We start from the raw sequence: 15,131 nt of genomic DNA on the forward strand, positions 1-15,131 counted from the left end.
TCTGAGCCTGTCAAGTCTTTCTTTTGACCCATTTTGCCAAAGGAAAGGAAGTTGCCTAATAATTATGCACACCTGATATAGGGTGTTGATGTCATTAGACCACACCCCTTCTCATTACAGAGATGCATATCACCTAATATGCTTAATTGGTAGTAGGCTTTCGAGCCTATACAGCTTGGAGTAAGACAACATGCATAAAGAGGATGATGTGGTCAAAATACTCATTTGCCTAATAATTCTGCACTCCCTGTACAGAAGGAAGAGGTTCACCTACTGGAACCTGGAGCCTGGTCATAGGTCCAGGGCGCAGAGCAGACGGCGAGATACCAGCCCAGCAGCGGTGGTTCGTGGAGTCTGCAGTACTTATGGTGACTATGCAGTAGTTATGGTGTCTATGGTGCTGATGGTCCTTTGGTGAGCCTTTTCTATGGTCCAACTTCCAGCCAACCGTAACACCACATATCCAAAATTCACCGAGATCCGTTCAGTAGTTAGGAAGATACAGTTTAATGCAGATTCCGCAGAACATATACAGGATATATGAAAAATAATTACTGTATAATGTGTCCCCTGTTGTATAGTTTAAAACTAATGCACGATGTCTTTGTGCACCAAATACCGGCGAGATGGCACCGTGGAGAAAAGTCCAAACAGTGTCTGTGAGTTAAAATGGCCGCCATCCATTGTTCTCACCATGTGCTTCATCCATTGTTCTCACCATGTGCCTTTGATATATGAAATGGTGGCCACCCAGTAACTCCCCAGATGGTTCTTAAAGGACCAGCAACAGCATAATAAAATACAATATGCCCAAATCGGTTCCTAGAAGGGCAATACATCCCAGGGCCATAGTCACAGGGCAGGAGGCTGGCAAACAGGCCCCTCCCAAAACCAGTGGCGAGTTCACTTTCGCCACAGAATGGCAGCCACTTCGACTGTTTGGTAGTTCGAAGAACCAATGTTTAAAATGCCAATAGGCACAATTAGGGTCTATCAGCCAAAATAAATTAAACAGGCCATAGTCACAGGGTAAAAGGCTGGCAAGTAGTCCCCTCCAAGACCCATTTCCCCCCAGTAACCGGACAACACACAGTCCTGGAGGTACAACACAATTTTATTGGCCACACACGGCTTTTATGCATACCCCATGGAAGGGATGGAACACACACATATGAAGACACATCCCACAATCCTCCCCCTCCCCCGAGGTCCCAGTGCGAAAAGGGACTCCGTTCCCTTTGTCCCCAAAGCCTGACACTAAAACCCCGGGAATTCCCCGTACAAACCGCCAGGGGTTTTCTTCCAAAGAGCCTCTGTACCACAGAAAAGTCCAATGGGCTCATGAGAGCCCGCCAAAACTCACCAGTGCCCCAGAAGTGCCAACACCAGTCTCAGGGATCCTCGCCTTGGTCCTTCAATCGACTAGTCTCCGTTCGCGAGGTCCTGGTGTGAAACCCAGACAAGGGAAGCGTCTCTTTTCGAGTATGAATGCTCCCCCTGGATGGTGTTCATCTGGGCTGCAACCCAGGCGAGCACTCATTAATTACTTCCCTTGCAGTTTCACACCTATGTTGTGGATGCAAGCATTCTGATTAATTGGTGTGAACTTTCTAATGGGGAACCGGGGAGGCCCTCGTTCGTGCTACGAACTAGTCGGGAAACAATCCACAAATGCTTCCCTGTTCACCTGTACGAATGGCGACCATCCAGGGAAGCACTCATTAATTGTTTCCCTTGTGGTTTGTGATTTCGACACTTATGTTGCGAGGTGATTGGGAGGTGTGAACATTCTTCGTACCCATCGGGCAATTAATGAATCCCCTTTGCGGGATCGCTCCCAAACGAGGAACGGGCATAACAAACAAAAATACAGGGAAAATACATGTGAAAGAGAAGGGAAACCCACAAACAGACAATGGTTCTGCCACACATACAATGACAAACATACTCAGACACAGCATGCACAAAATAACAACCACCCCCCCACACACACACACACACAAACACACTTACACTATACATAGGCAGACCAGATTCCCTTTGGGGTTAAGCGCCCTGCCCAGGCCCCAGCTTCAGAGGGCCCTTTGGAGGTGACCACATTTATATAGTTGAGGAGTTGTGTGATAGTAATGTCACTTTAATTATAACTTTCATTGAGCAGATATATAATTTGCATTGTAAGCAGGGCCGGTGCAAGGATTTTTGCCGCCCTAGGCAAAAGTAAAGTTTGTCGCCCCCTCCACCCCCATATGACATCACAATGCCCCACCCATATGATCTGCCATGTTAACTAACGCCAGTGCTGCAGTGCCGCCGTGTTTTTGGGGACTATAGTGTTTCTTTAATGTGAGGTAAATTAGAGATTAGTGCCACGAATAATATACTAGATTGCCTACTTACAACCAGATGAGGATGATGATGGGCTCTAGCTGCAGTCTGGCTCCACTGGTCTGGTGTAGAACAGGCTCTCTGGAGGCTGTTTGTAACTGTGGTCACAAAAATCAATGTTCTGGGAAAACGGGAAGCAGCTCCATTTTTTTTAACGCCCTTTACACAGCTCAAGGTCTGAGTCCCAGGGTCCACCTTCATGTTCCACTAATGAGTTTGTTCACAGGAGGTGGAGTAGGGGATGTCCTGATATGTGTGTAAGGAATGCATTGTTTGAATCTGTGTTTGTATGTGTAAGGGCTGCAAGGTGTGTTTCTGTGTATGTACGGGATGCAGTGTGTGCGCCTGTAAGGGGTGCATTGAGTGTGTGTAAGGAATGCATTGTGTGTAAGGGTTGCATTGCTTGCCTGTGTGTGTCTGTGTGGGTAATGCATTGTGTGTTTTTTCTGTGTGCAAGGGGTCCATTGTGTGTGTGTGATGGATGTCAATCTCTCCCCCCTCCCTTGTCACTCTCTTCTCCCCCTCTCCCTCCCTTGTCACTCTCTTCTCCCCCCTCCCTTGTCACTCTCTTCTCCCCTGCTTGTCCCTCTCTTCTCCCCCTCCCTTGTCACTCTCGTCCCCCCTGTTGTCACTTTCTTCTCCCCTCCCCACTCACATTCCCCCTCCCAACCCCATTAATTTTTCTCCCTGTCAATTTCTTCCCCCCCACCCTGTCAATTTCTTTCCCCTCCCTTTCAATTTATTCCCCCCACCCTCCCTGTCAATTTATTTCCCCCCACCATCCCTTTCAATTTATTCCCCCACCCTCCCTGTCAATTTATTCCCCCCACCCTCCCTGTCCATTTATTCCCCCCATCCCTGTCCATTTATTCCCACCCACCTCCCTGTCCATTTATTCCCCCATCCCTGTCCATTTATCCCCCACTCCCTGTCCATTTATTCCCACCCCCTCCCTGTCCATTTATCCCCCCTGTCCATTTATTCCCCCCTCCCTGTCCATTTATCCCCCCTCCCTGTCCATTTATTCCCACCCCTCCCTGTCTATTTATTCCCCCCTCCATGTCCATTTATTCCCACCCCCTCCCTGTCCATTTATTCCCCCCCTCCCTGTCCATTTATTCCCACCCCCCTCCTTGTCCATTTATTCCCCCCCTCCCTGTCCATTTATTCCCCCCTCCCTGTTCATTTATCCCCCCTGTCCATTTATTCCCCCCTCCCTGTCCATTTATTCCCCCCACCCTTTCAATTTATCTCCCCCCCTTTCAATTTATCCCCCTCCCCTACCTATGTTGTAGCGTGGCCGAGCCCTGTATGGTCCGTGGCTACAGGGAGCTTTTGTTTCCTGTACCCGGCCGGACTAAAAGGAAGTGAACACAGATGCCTGGCCAGAAGAAGCTTTGTTGTGAGCTAGCTTCAGCAGCTCATACCAATACTTCTTGGGTCTAGGGCTGGCGGTCTCTCACCAGCCGTGTTGTTGGGGAGCCCATTGAAAAAGTGCTCTAGCATGTCTTAGAAACGTGACGGCATGACGTAGGACTTCAACCGGAAGTAAGGTGTTGCGCGAGCGTGGATGTGGCGTGTAGGGAGAGTAAACCAGAGGAGTGGCGGCGTTTTATAAGTGAGGGGTGCTACAATAATCCCATAACCTCGAGAGGTAACGATTGAGGAACGTTGCTTTTTTCAACACCAACACCAAACCTAAGGTACGCCTGTGGGCACGATCGGAGACAAATCAGAGGAAACATCGGCGTACAATGTGAGCTGTCAACAATCTCCATAACGCCGTCAGGTACCGATCAATGAAGATTGCCTCACAACATCAAACCTAAGGTATGAGTTGATATTGAATCTCTGCTGAAGTAAAAGGTCTCATAATGCATTAAGGTAAGACCTTATTGGATGTAAGGAGAAGCTTGTCTCTATAAATTCTGAAACAAAAATAACTATTGAGAAGTTTATAAAATAAGTTATACTGTATCAGAGATATTGGAGGAAACTGCAGAATATCCTTTTACCTTTACAATATGATCACAGTTGTATAAGAAAGAAACGAGAAGACACGAGAGAGATAAGAGGAGGTGGACTAATTAAAGAGCCGAAAGAGGCGAAAGAGAGAGGAAAGCAGGGAAAGATTGTAGGGAGAGTGAGACAGAGGAGAAGGGGGGAAAGAGAAAGGGAGAGGGATAGAAAAGGAAGGGAGGAAGACAAAAGGAGGACTTAAAATTAAGAGATAATGGCCCCCAGGAAAGAGAAACAGGTGGAATCAGATAAAGCTGACAAATCAAAAACTATAAATACCTTCTACCTTCTAGAATCACATAATCCCCCACTAAAACAATCAAGATTATCTATTACACCAGAGGACTCTCTGCTCCAAATCAATACAGAAGCAGGAAGTGTAATAACACAAAAAACATGCTCACAAGAAAGTATGATAGAAGCATTGGACAATCTATATTGTAAGATAAAACAAGACCTCCAAGTAACATCAATTGAACTAAAAAATGAAGTAATAGAAATAAAAGAGAAATTAGAAAACCAAAACCAAAACTTCATAAAATTACAAGATGAAATACAAACGCTCCAGGTACAAAATAATTTAATGAAATCTAAAATACTAACTCTCGAACAAAAACTAACGGAAATAGAGGATAGATCGAGAAGAAATAATATCCGTTTAAAAGGTATACCAGAAAACATTAATCATGATGATCTGGAAAAATATCTTAAAGAATTTGTCGGTCAATTTCTTGATAATCAACATGAAGGAGTACATCCTTTTGAAAGATGGCACAGGTTACCAAAACCAAGGGGAATTAACCCCTCTGAACCTAGGGACGTTATAGTCCGATTTATGAACTGCCTCACAAAAGATAAGTTGTTACAGAAAATTAGATACCAGAGACCACATGATGAAAAATTTACAGGACTTGCTATATACCCTGATTTATCAGCGGCCACACGTATGTCTAGGAAAAAATTCCAAGATATAACACTACAACTACGAAAAACTAATATTCATTACAGATGGGGTTTTCCTGTAAAATTAATTATTCTTCACAAAGGGAAAACTATAATTATCTCAGATCCACTAGAGGATGTGGGTAAACTGGGACTATTCTAAACGGAAGCGCCACCATCAAATATATGGAAAAAGAGATGCAAAGGGGATTAGGTATAGGAGAAGGAATTATTAGTAAAATAAAATGTTTTTTTTTTTTTTTTTAATGAATTATGGTCTATTTAGAAATGATAAAATAATAGAAATATCAACACAATATAGAAAATAACACTAGTAAGATTCAAAGAAAGATGTGGAATATGATGAATGGTCGAATGTATACATATATTTTTAAAATCCACTCAAAGTAAATGTAAGTGAGTGTAAGTGTTTAATAGAGATTGTCAGGGTTTCCACATTCTTATAAAAAAAAATTTGGGGCACCTATAATAGATAGACATGTATAACACTGAAACTATGTTCAGGGAAAATTAATAATTAAAGGGGAGTATCTTTAAAGAAATTTGATTTAGCAGATATCCCAATGAAATGGGGTCATAATTTATATGGAATTTAAATTTAAAACACATACCACTTGATCCAAATAACAGACAATTTAAATCCACTTTTTTTTTTTTTTTTTACTGAGATAACGGAATAGAGGTTACGTACAAGATATGTTAAGGGAATAACACACAATATAGATAATTAACACTACCAAGAACACAATAGGATATCGACAATGGTGAATACTGTGAACTAGAGATATATTATCAAAATAAAAATGATGGTGAATGCCTAAGTAATCAATATAGAAGTAATTATAAAAACCAAAGGGATTTGGATGGGATAGGTTTATCTAGGTATATATATGCATTTGTATGTGTTTTTTTTTTTTTTTATCCTTCTTCCCCCTCCCCCCTTTCCTTTCTCCCCTTCCACACAACCACGTCAGCAACTGTGTTCTAGCTAGTAGCTCAACTTTAGAGTAGCTAGACAATGTATAATCCAGTGGAATACTACCCAGGGATTATTGTAAATTGGAGATCTTGTTTTCCTCAGAGGGACACAGGCTCATTTGTTTGTATGAATGCGTGCAACAGGGGCATATGGAGAAGGAATTGGAGGGATGTTTCAAAAACTACTACTATAGACCATAAAGGACCAGTAAAGATCTATGAATATGGTTAGGGTTCTATCCATTAATGCCCAGGGTTTGAATACCCCTCAAAAGAGAGGATATTTATATGATACAATTAGAAAGAATAAAATAGATCTATGTTTCGTCCAGGAGACACATTGGCACAAACAGAATACTAAGTACTGGAAATTTTCCAAATTCACAGTAATTTTCACATCAGATTATAATAAAAAGAAGAGAGGAGTTGCAATAATAATCTCAGCATATACTAAATTCAAACTTATTATGGAAAAAAAAGACAATCAAGGTAGAAGTTTGATCTTGATTTGTAAATTAAATGAAGAATTATATTCATTAGTAAACTTATACGCACCAAATATATATTCTAGTAAATTTTTTAAATCGCTGTTTAAAGAAATTGAGAAAATTAAAAAAGGAACTCTATTAATAGCTGATGATGTGAATGTTACACCAGATGTAAAAATGGATAGAACATTAACTAATAAGAACAATCATTATACTAGAAAAATAATTAATAATGCTAGATCATTTAGTAATACCATGATAGAACATGATCTTTATGATATCTGGAGGGTTCACCACCCTAATAACAGGGACTATTCGTATTTTTCTCATGTACATAAAACCTATTCTAGAATAGATATTTATCTAACAAATTCGTATAGTTTACAGAAGTTTGAGAATTCTAATATCGATAATATATCCTGGTCAGATCATGCACCGATAATAACTAACATTAAACAAAAAAATGATACCAAGGTAACTATACCTTGGAGGATTGGGGATGAAATTCTAGACTCAGTATCTGGCCTAAAATATTTGAAAGACCAAGCAGAAGAATTTATAAGATTCAACGATAACAAAGAAGTATCTAATAGCACTCTTTGGTGTTCATATAAATGTTTTATGAGGGGAAACTTTATAAAAATTGGAGCAAAACTGAAAAAAGATCGGGGGAAAAATTTAACGGATCTTTATATAGAATTAGCCATATTGGAAAATACTAATAAAAAAGACTTTAATATATTAAGACTAAACAAAATTAAACAAATACAAACTCAAATTAAAACCAGTCTATCAAATAAAGTGAACAATGCAATGATAAGGCTAAAACAACTGTGGTACCTTGGAGAAAATAGAACGAGTAAAATTTTCTCTGATAAATTAAAATTTAAAAAAAGACAACAAAGGATTACAAAGATCAAATATAATAATAAAGATCACTTATCACCAACATAGGGGAAGTATTTGGTCAATATTATAAGTCATTATATAATTTACCAGAGATCTCAATAACAACTGAAGAGATAGATACCTTTCTATCTACCTGTAAATTACCAAAAATTAATGCAGAACAGACTAAAGATTTACAATCTCCTATATCCATAACAGAAATTACCCACGCTATAAAATCACTCCGTAAAGGGAAAGCTCCTGGACCAGATGGTCTAACGGATTCCTTTTATAAAATTTTCCTTACTCCTATCGCCTCTCTTCTTTTTAAAGTTTATAACGAAGTGATGTCAGGGACCAGGAACCAGACAGAGACAGAACTAGATGCAAACACACCTTTATTAATAAATAACAAATAAATAACAAAAGCAAAGTCCAGGAATCAAGCAGGGGTCAGTCACCAGAGCGGGTAGTAAGACAAGCCAGGATCAGGAGCATGGAGAGCAGCGGAGTCAGGAACAAGGCCGGAGTCAGGAACCAGGAACAAACAGGAAACACAGGAACAAGGAGACTACTGGGAAACAGGAAACCACGCAAGGTTCTGGGATTTGCTGCTTAAATAGGCAGAACTGATTAGCAGCAGGGTTGATTACTACTCTCAGGTGAGTAACCGTGGCAACAAGCAGAAGGAGCTCATAGTAATTGCAGCTGAAAACTCATTCACTGAAACAGAAAGGGTTGCTGTTTAAAATAGCAAAGAAACCCTGACAGTACCTCCCCCTCAACGACTCCCCCCATCTCTGCTGGTGGGTCCGGGCTTCATGGGGAAGGGATGGTGCATGGACATCAGAGGCTGGAACCCAGGAGCGTTCCTCTGGACCGTATCCTTTCCAGTGCACCAAGTATTGGATCTGTCCTCTGAAGACCCGTGAGTCAATGATGCTGCGTATTTCATATTCCTCATGATTGTCAACCAGAACAGGACGTGGACGTGGCACTGAGGTGGTGTAGCGATTACAAACCAACGGTTTCAAGAGGGAAACATGGAAAACATTTGAGATGCACATGTTAGCAGGAAGGTCAAGTGCGTAAGCAACAGGGTTAACCCTTCAAAGTATACGAAATGGCCCAACATATCCGGGTGCCAGTTTTTGTGAGGGAACACGGAGGCGTAGGTTGCGGGAAGACAGCCAGACCCTCTCTCCGACCTGATAGGTAGGTGCAGGAAGGCGTCTGCGGTCGGCCTGGAGTTTGTAGTTCTGCATTGCGCGTTGCAAAGAATTCTGAACCTGCACCCAAGTGGAACGGAGTTCCCTGAGATGTTCCTCCAATGCCGGTATCCCCTGTGGCAAGAACGTATCAGGCAACATGGATGGTTGAAACCCATAGTTTGCCAAGAATGGGGATAGCCGGGAGGAGGCATTAATCGCACTATTGTGGGCAAACTCCACCCAGGGAAGCAGATCAGACCAGTTGTTCTGGTGGTCAGAAATGTAGCAACGCAGAAACTGTTCCAGTGTTTGGTTAGCTTGTTCCGCTGCACCATTGGATTGCGGGTGGTAGGCCGAGGAGAAGGAAAGCTGAATTCCCATTTGTGTACAAAAGGCTCTCCAAAATCTGGACACGAACTGGCTACCCCTATCTGAGACTATCACTTTGGGTAACCCATGCATCTTCGAGAATCAGTCAACAACCATGAGAACGACTGTATTGCCACGGGAGACCGGAAGATCTACGATAAAATCCATGGACAAGTGGGTCCAGGGTCGTTCACCATTAGGTATGGTTTGCAGGAGACCCACTGGAGGGCATCGTGGGGTTTTATTTTGAGTGTACACAGGACAGGCAGCTACAAAAGCGGTGACATCCGAATGGAGACTAGGCCACCAAAATTGCCGGGAGACAGACCAGATTAACTGTTTTTTGCCTGGATGTCCAGCTGCTTTGGGGTCGTGGTATGTACTCAATAGTTTCGTATGGAGGTTAATAGGTACAAAACAACGGAGGAGCATTAATTTGTGCAGCCAGAATCTCCTCGCCTAGGGGTGAGGTGAGGTTAGTACAGATGGTTGCCAGTATATGGTCCGGAGGAATCACAGGAGTAGGGGTTATCTCCTCTCTAGATGGAGGGGAGAACTGTTGAGACAAGGCATCAGCCCAAATGTTTTTAGTACCGGGCAAGTAAGAAACCACATAATTGAATCTTGATAGGAAGAGAGCCCATCTAGCTTGCCGGGGGGAAAGCCGCTTAGCTTCGGAAAGATATGCAAGATTCTTGTGGTCTGTGAGAATGAGGATTGGCACTGAAGTACCCTCAAGAAGGTGCCTCCATTCTTTGAGAGCTAAAATTATGGCTAGAAGTTCTCTATCACCAATCTGGTAATTGCATTCCGCCGGGTTCAATTTCCTTGAGAAATACTCGCACGGATGCCTGGAGCTCTCAGGGTTAGGACATTGAGACAGGAGGGCGCCTACTCCTGTCTCAGACACATCGACTTCAAGAATTAATGGTAAGGCAGGGTTAGGGTGTGCCAGTATAGGAGCAGCAGCAAAGGCGACTTTGAGAGACTCAAAGGCAGTAATGGCTTCTTGTGACCAATGCTGTGGATCAGCATCTCTCCTGGTCATGTCCGTGAGAGGTTTAACCAAGGAAGAAAAGTTGCGTATGAACTTCCGATAATAATTGGCGAAGCCCAGAAAACGTTGTATAGAGCAAAGACCCGTAGGTCGAGGCCATTTTAGTACAGCCGAAAGTTTCTCAGGATCCATAGAGAATCCAGCATCTGAGATAACACATCCCAAGAATGTGACCTGTTTGCAGTTAAATTCACATTTCTCCAATTTGCAGAACAGATTATTTTCTCTAAGTCTCTGTAGAACACGAGAAACGTCTGCGTGATGGTTCTCGAGAGATGTGGAATGGATAAGAATATCATCAAGATAAACCACCACACATTGCTGCAGCATATCTCGCAGGACGTCATTTATAAATTCTTGGAAAACCGCCAGAGCATTGCAAAGACCAAAGGGCATTACTAGGTATTCGTAATGGCCGCTCCTGGTGTTAAATGCGGTTTTCCATTCGTGGTCCTCTTTTATCCGGACAAGATTATATGCCCCTCTCAGATCAAGTTTGGTGAAGACCGTTGCTCCCTTGAGGCGGTCAAATAACTCCGTGATTAATGGAAGGGGTAGGCATTCTTAATAGTATGCGATTGAGACCCCTATAGTCGATACAGGGTCTCAACTCGCCATCTTTTTTTTTTTACAAAGAAAAAGCCGGCCCGGCAGGAGAAGATGACTTCCGAATAAAACCCTTAGACAGTGCATCGGTAACATACTCCTCCATGGCTCGATTCTCTGCTACAGACAGTGGGTAAATCCGGCCACGGGGAGGATTGGAACCAGGTTGGAGTTCGATACCACAGTCATACGGACGGTGTGGTGGCAGAACGCTGGCTTGACCTTTGTCAAATACATCTTGGAATTCTTGGTACTCAGCGGGTAAGGAAGAGGCAGAACATGTGCCCAAAACTTTGACCGGTTTCTGGAGACAGAAAAATGTGCATTGCTGGGACCATGATAATATCTCAGCTTTGCGCCAATCAATTGTGGGGTTATGCTTCTGTAACCAAGGGTAACCCAAAACAACCTGGTAATATGGAGAGGAAATGACCTGGAATTGGATCGTCTCATGATGTAGAGCCCCTACAGCCAGAGATATGGGCACGGTTTCTTGAGTCACGTGGGTTGGTTGTATTGGTCTGCCATCGATGGCTTCGAAGGCTAGTGGAAAGTTGCGAGACTGTAAGGGTATAGAGTGCTTTGATGCAAATGCACAATCTATAAACAAGCCTGCGGCCCCAGAATCAAGAAATGCCCGGGTTTTAATGGATGAATCAGGCCAGGAGAGGATAATAGGCACCAAGGGTTTGCCCACACATATCTCTGGGTCTGCAGAAAGACCACCCAAGATCTGCCCCTGACAGTATCTTGGGTGCGGGCCCTTTGCCGGACGAATCGGGCAAAACTTTAACATGTGACCGTGGTGTCCGCAGTATAGGCACAGACTCTCCCTCCTCCTAAAGGATCTCTCCTCGACCGAGAGGCGTGAGAAGCCTAACCGCCTTGGCTCCACACAGACAGAGGACTCAGGACCAGGAGGCATGGGAGGTGAGGCAGGTTTGGGTGGGCAAGAAAAGCTCGGTGCCAAATCTACAAGAGGCCTCTGCAGGCGCTCCCTGGATGAGGATCTCTCTCGGAGTCTGATGTCAATGAGGGTGACAAATTATATCAGTTCCTCAAGATCTTTAGGTAATTCTCTGGCAGGCAATCTCATTTTTAAACCCATCGGAGAGACCCTGTGCAAAGGCAGCCACGAGAGTCTCGTTGTTCCAGCCACCTTCTGCTGCCATGGTACGGAATTCACTGGCATACTCGACAATAGTTTTTGTGCCCTGAGCATTAGACATGAGTAGTTCGGCAGTAGGGGTGGAGCGAGCTGGAATATCAAAAACCCTTTTGAAGGACGCAACAAATTCAGGGTAATTGTAAATAATAGGCATCTCTGCCTCCCAGAGAGGTTTTGCCCAAGCTAGGGCCTTTTCAGACAGCAAAGAAATCATGAAGTGAACTTTGTCACTGTCTGTAGGAAATGCCTGGGGCAGGATTTCAAGGTATACTTTAACCTGATTTATAAATTCTCTGCACTGAGCTGGGTTGCCCCCAAAATACTGAGGGAGCAGGACAGACCCAGTCATTCCTCTAGCCGCTACAGGTTTGGAGGCTACAACCGGTGCTAGAATAGGAAGTGAGGCAGAGGCGGTCCCACCGGGTAAGTAGGTTAGGTATAGGTGTCTTGCCTGTACCATCTGTATTCATGGCCCTTGCGTAATGTCAGGGACCAGGAACCAGACAGAGACAGAACTAGATGCAAACACACCTTTATTAATAAATAACAAATAAATAACAAAAGCAAAGACCAGGAATCAAGCATGGGTCAGTCACCAGAGCGGGTAGTCAGACAAGCCAGGATCAGGAGCACGGAGAGCAGCGGAGTCAGGAACAAGGCCGGAGTCAGGAACCAGGAACAAACAGGAAACACAGGAACAAGGAGACTTCTGGGAAACAGGAAACCACGCAAGGGCAAGGAGGTTCTGGGATTTGCTGCTTAAATAGGCAGAACTGATTAGCAGCAGGGTTGATTACTACTCTCAGGTGAGTAACCGTGGCAACAAGCAGAAGGAGCTCATAGTAATTGCAGCTGAAAACTCATTCACTGAAACAGAAAGGGTTGCTGTTTAAAACAGCAAAGAAACCCTGACAAGTGAGAAATCTGAAAAAATTCCCCAAAGAAATGTTACAAACAATGATCACTCCTATCTTAAAACCAGAGAAAGACTCACATTTTGTATCAAATTATAGACCTATTTTGTTACTAAACATTGATATAAAGATCTTCTCAAGGATATTAGCTGATAGAATAAAAAAAATCGTCCCGACTTTAATCCACCCAGATCAAGCCGGATTTATAATGGGTAGAAAAGGAGCTCACAATGTGCGTAGGCTTTTAAATCTAATACAACTAATAGAGGACAATAAGATTCCATCAATATTTGTCGCAGTGGATGCAGAGAAGGCCTTCGACAGGGTAAACTGGTTGTTCCTGTCGAGGGTCCTCAAAGCATTTGGGTTTCAAGACTTTATATATGATTCAATCTGGTCTCTCTATACCAATCCTACAGCAAGGGTTATGGGTAGGGGTATTACATCTGACTGGTTTGATGTAAATAATGGTACACGCCAGGGTTGTCCCCTAGCCCCATTGTTATATGCCTTAACTATAGAACCACTTGCCTCAGCCATTAGACTAGACCGAAAAATCCAAGGGATTCATCTGGCCGGTAAACAAGTCAGGGTTCTATTATATGCAGACGATATAATTTTAACATTAACGAAATGCGAGGACTCATTACACCAATTTATGGAACTAATTGAGAATTATAGATCTATCTCTAATTATAAAATTAATGTAAATAAAACACAGGTAATATATACCAATTTACCTGAACAACAACTTCTAACTTTAAAATCAAAATTTCCATTCACTTGGTCGAGTGAGAGCATAAAATATTTGGGAGTTAAAATAAGCTTTGATTGGAATCAAATAATCAAAATTAACTACTACCCATTGCTTAAAGATATGAAAGACACGTTACTTAAATGGAATAACCTATACATATCATGGATAGGGAAATCAAATGCGGTCAGACATTATTTACTACCTAAACTTGAATATATAATGAGAACCATTCCCATGAAAGTCCCAAAAGACATATTAAAAGAATATCAAAAAATATTCCCACAATACCTCTGGGGGAAAAAAAAAATCAAGAATAGCCCTGAAATATATAACTACAAAATTTAGGGACGGTGGAATATCATTCCCAGACGTATATCAAGTACATGACGCAATCATGTTCTCTCATATCTTAGAATAGAATAATTATAACAATGTGGACAATTTGTGGATAGATCAAGAACAAATCTCGAGTAATATATCTGATATTAAACTATTATATTGGATTGATCCTCCAACATTTTATAAATTAAAAATGAAAAATAAGATAATATTGGATATTTTTTCTAATTTACAAACCCTGAAGAAAAAACTACAGATTATAGAACACCTAACTATAAATTCACCAATTGAAATAATACAAATATATATAGAGGACATTAACATTAAAAAATGGAAAGACAATGGTCTCGCAAGATTAGCTGATATTCTAAAACCAGATCTTAAAATAAAATTGTTTCAACAAATTCTCATAGATACAAAAGGTCTTGATAACGAACAATTCACATATATTAGAATTAAACATTTTATACAATCCAATCCAATACATAATATCTCAGTTATAGATAATATTCTTAACATAGAACATAAGAATAATATGGTCTCAAAAATAAATAAGGTTCTATATAGTAGATACAATAAGGGAAAAATGAAATCTATGTTGAAATTGGAAAATGATATTGGAAAGGAGTTCTCATTGGACCAATGGAAGGAATCATTTGATTTGCTTAGGAAAGCGATACATAGTATAAGTTTGTATGAATTACAGATTAAATTGGTTCATAGGTGGTATATGGTCCCAGCGAGAGTTGCAAGATTCCACCCCCCCACAGATCCTCTCTCTTGGAGATGCTTAAGATGTGGTGGAACATTTAGATATATATGGTGGGATTGCTATGCTCTCGATCCTTTAAAGCAAGCGACATCTACAATAATCAATACCATTCTTAAAAAAACAATGGACCTTTCTCCACAATTATTCTTGCTACATATGAATATCCCTACTAAAACTAAAAATACAAAATATTTAATAATTCATTTTCAATGGC

Source organism: Pelobates fuscus, chromosome 4 (genome assembly GCF_036172605.1).
Source record: "Pelobates fuscus isolate aPelFus1 chromosome 4, aPelFus1.pri, whole genome shotgun sequence".
Classification (NCBI taxonomy): domain Eukaryota; kingdom Metazoa; phylum Chordata; class Amphibia; order Anura; family Pelobatidae; genus Pelobates; species Pelobates fuscus.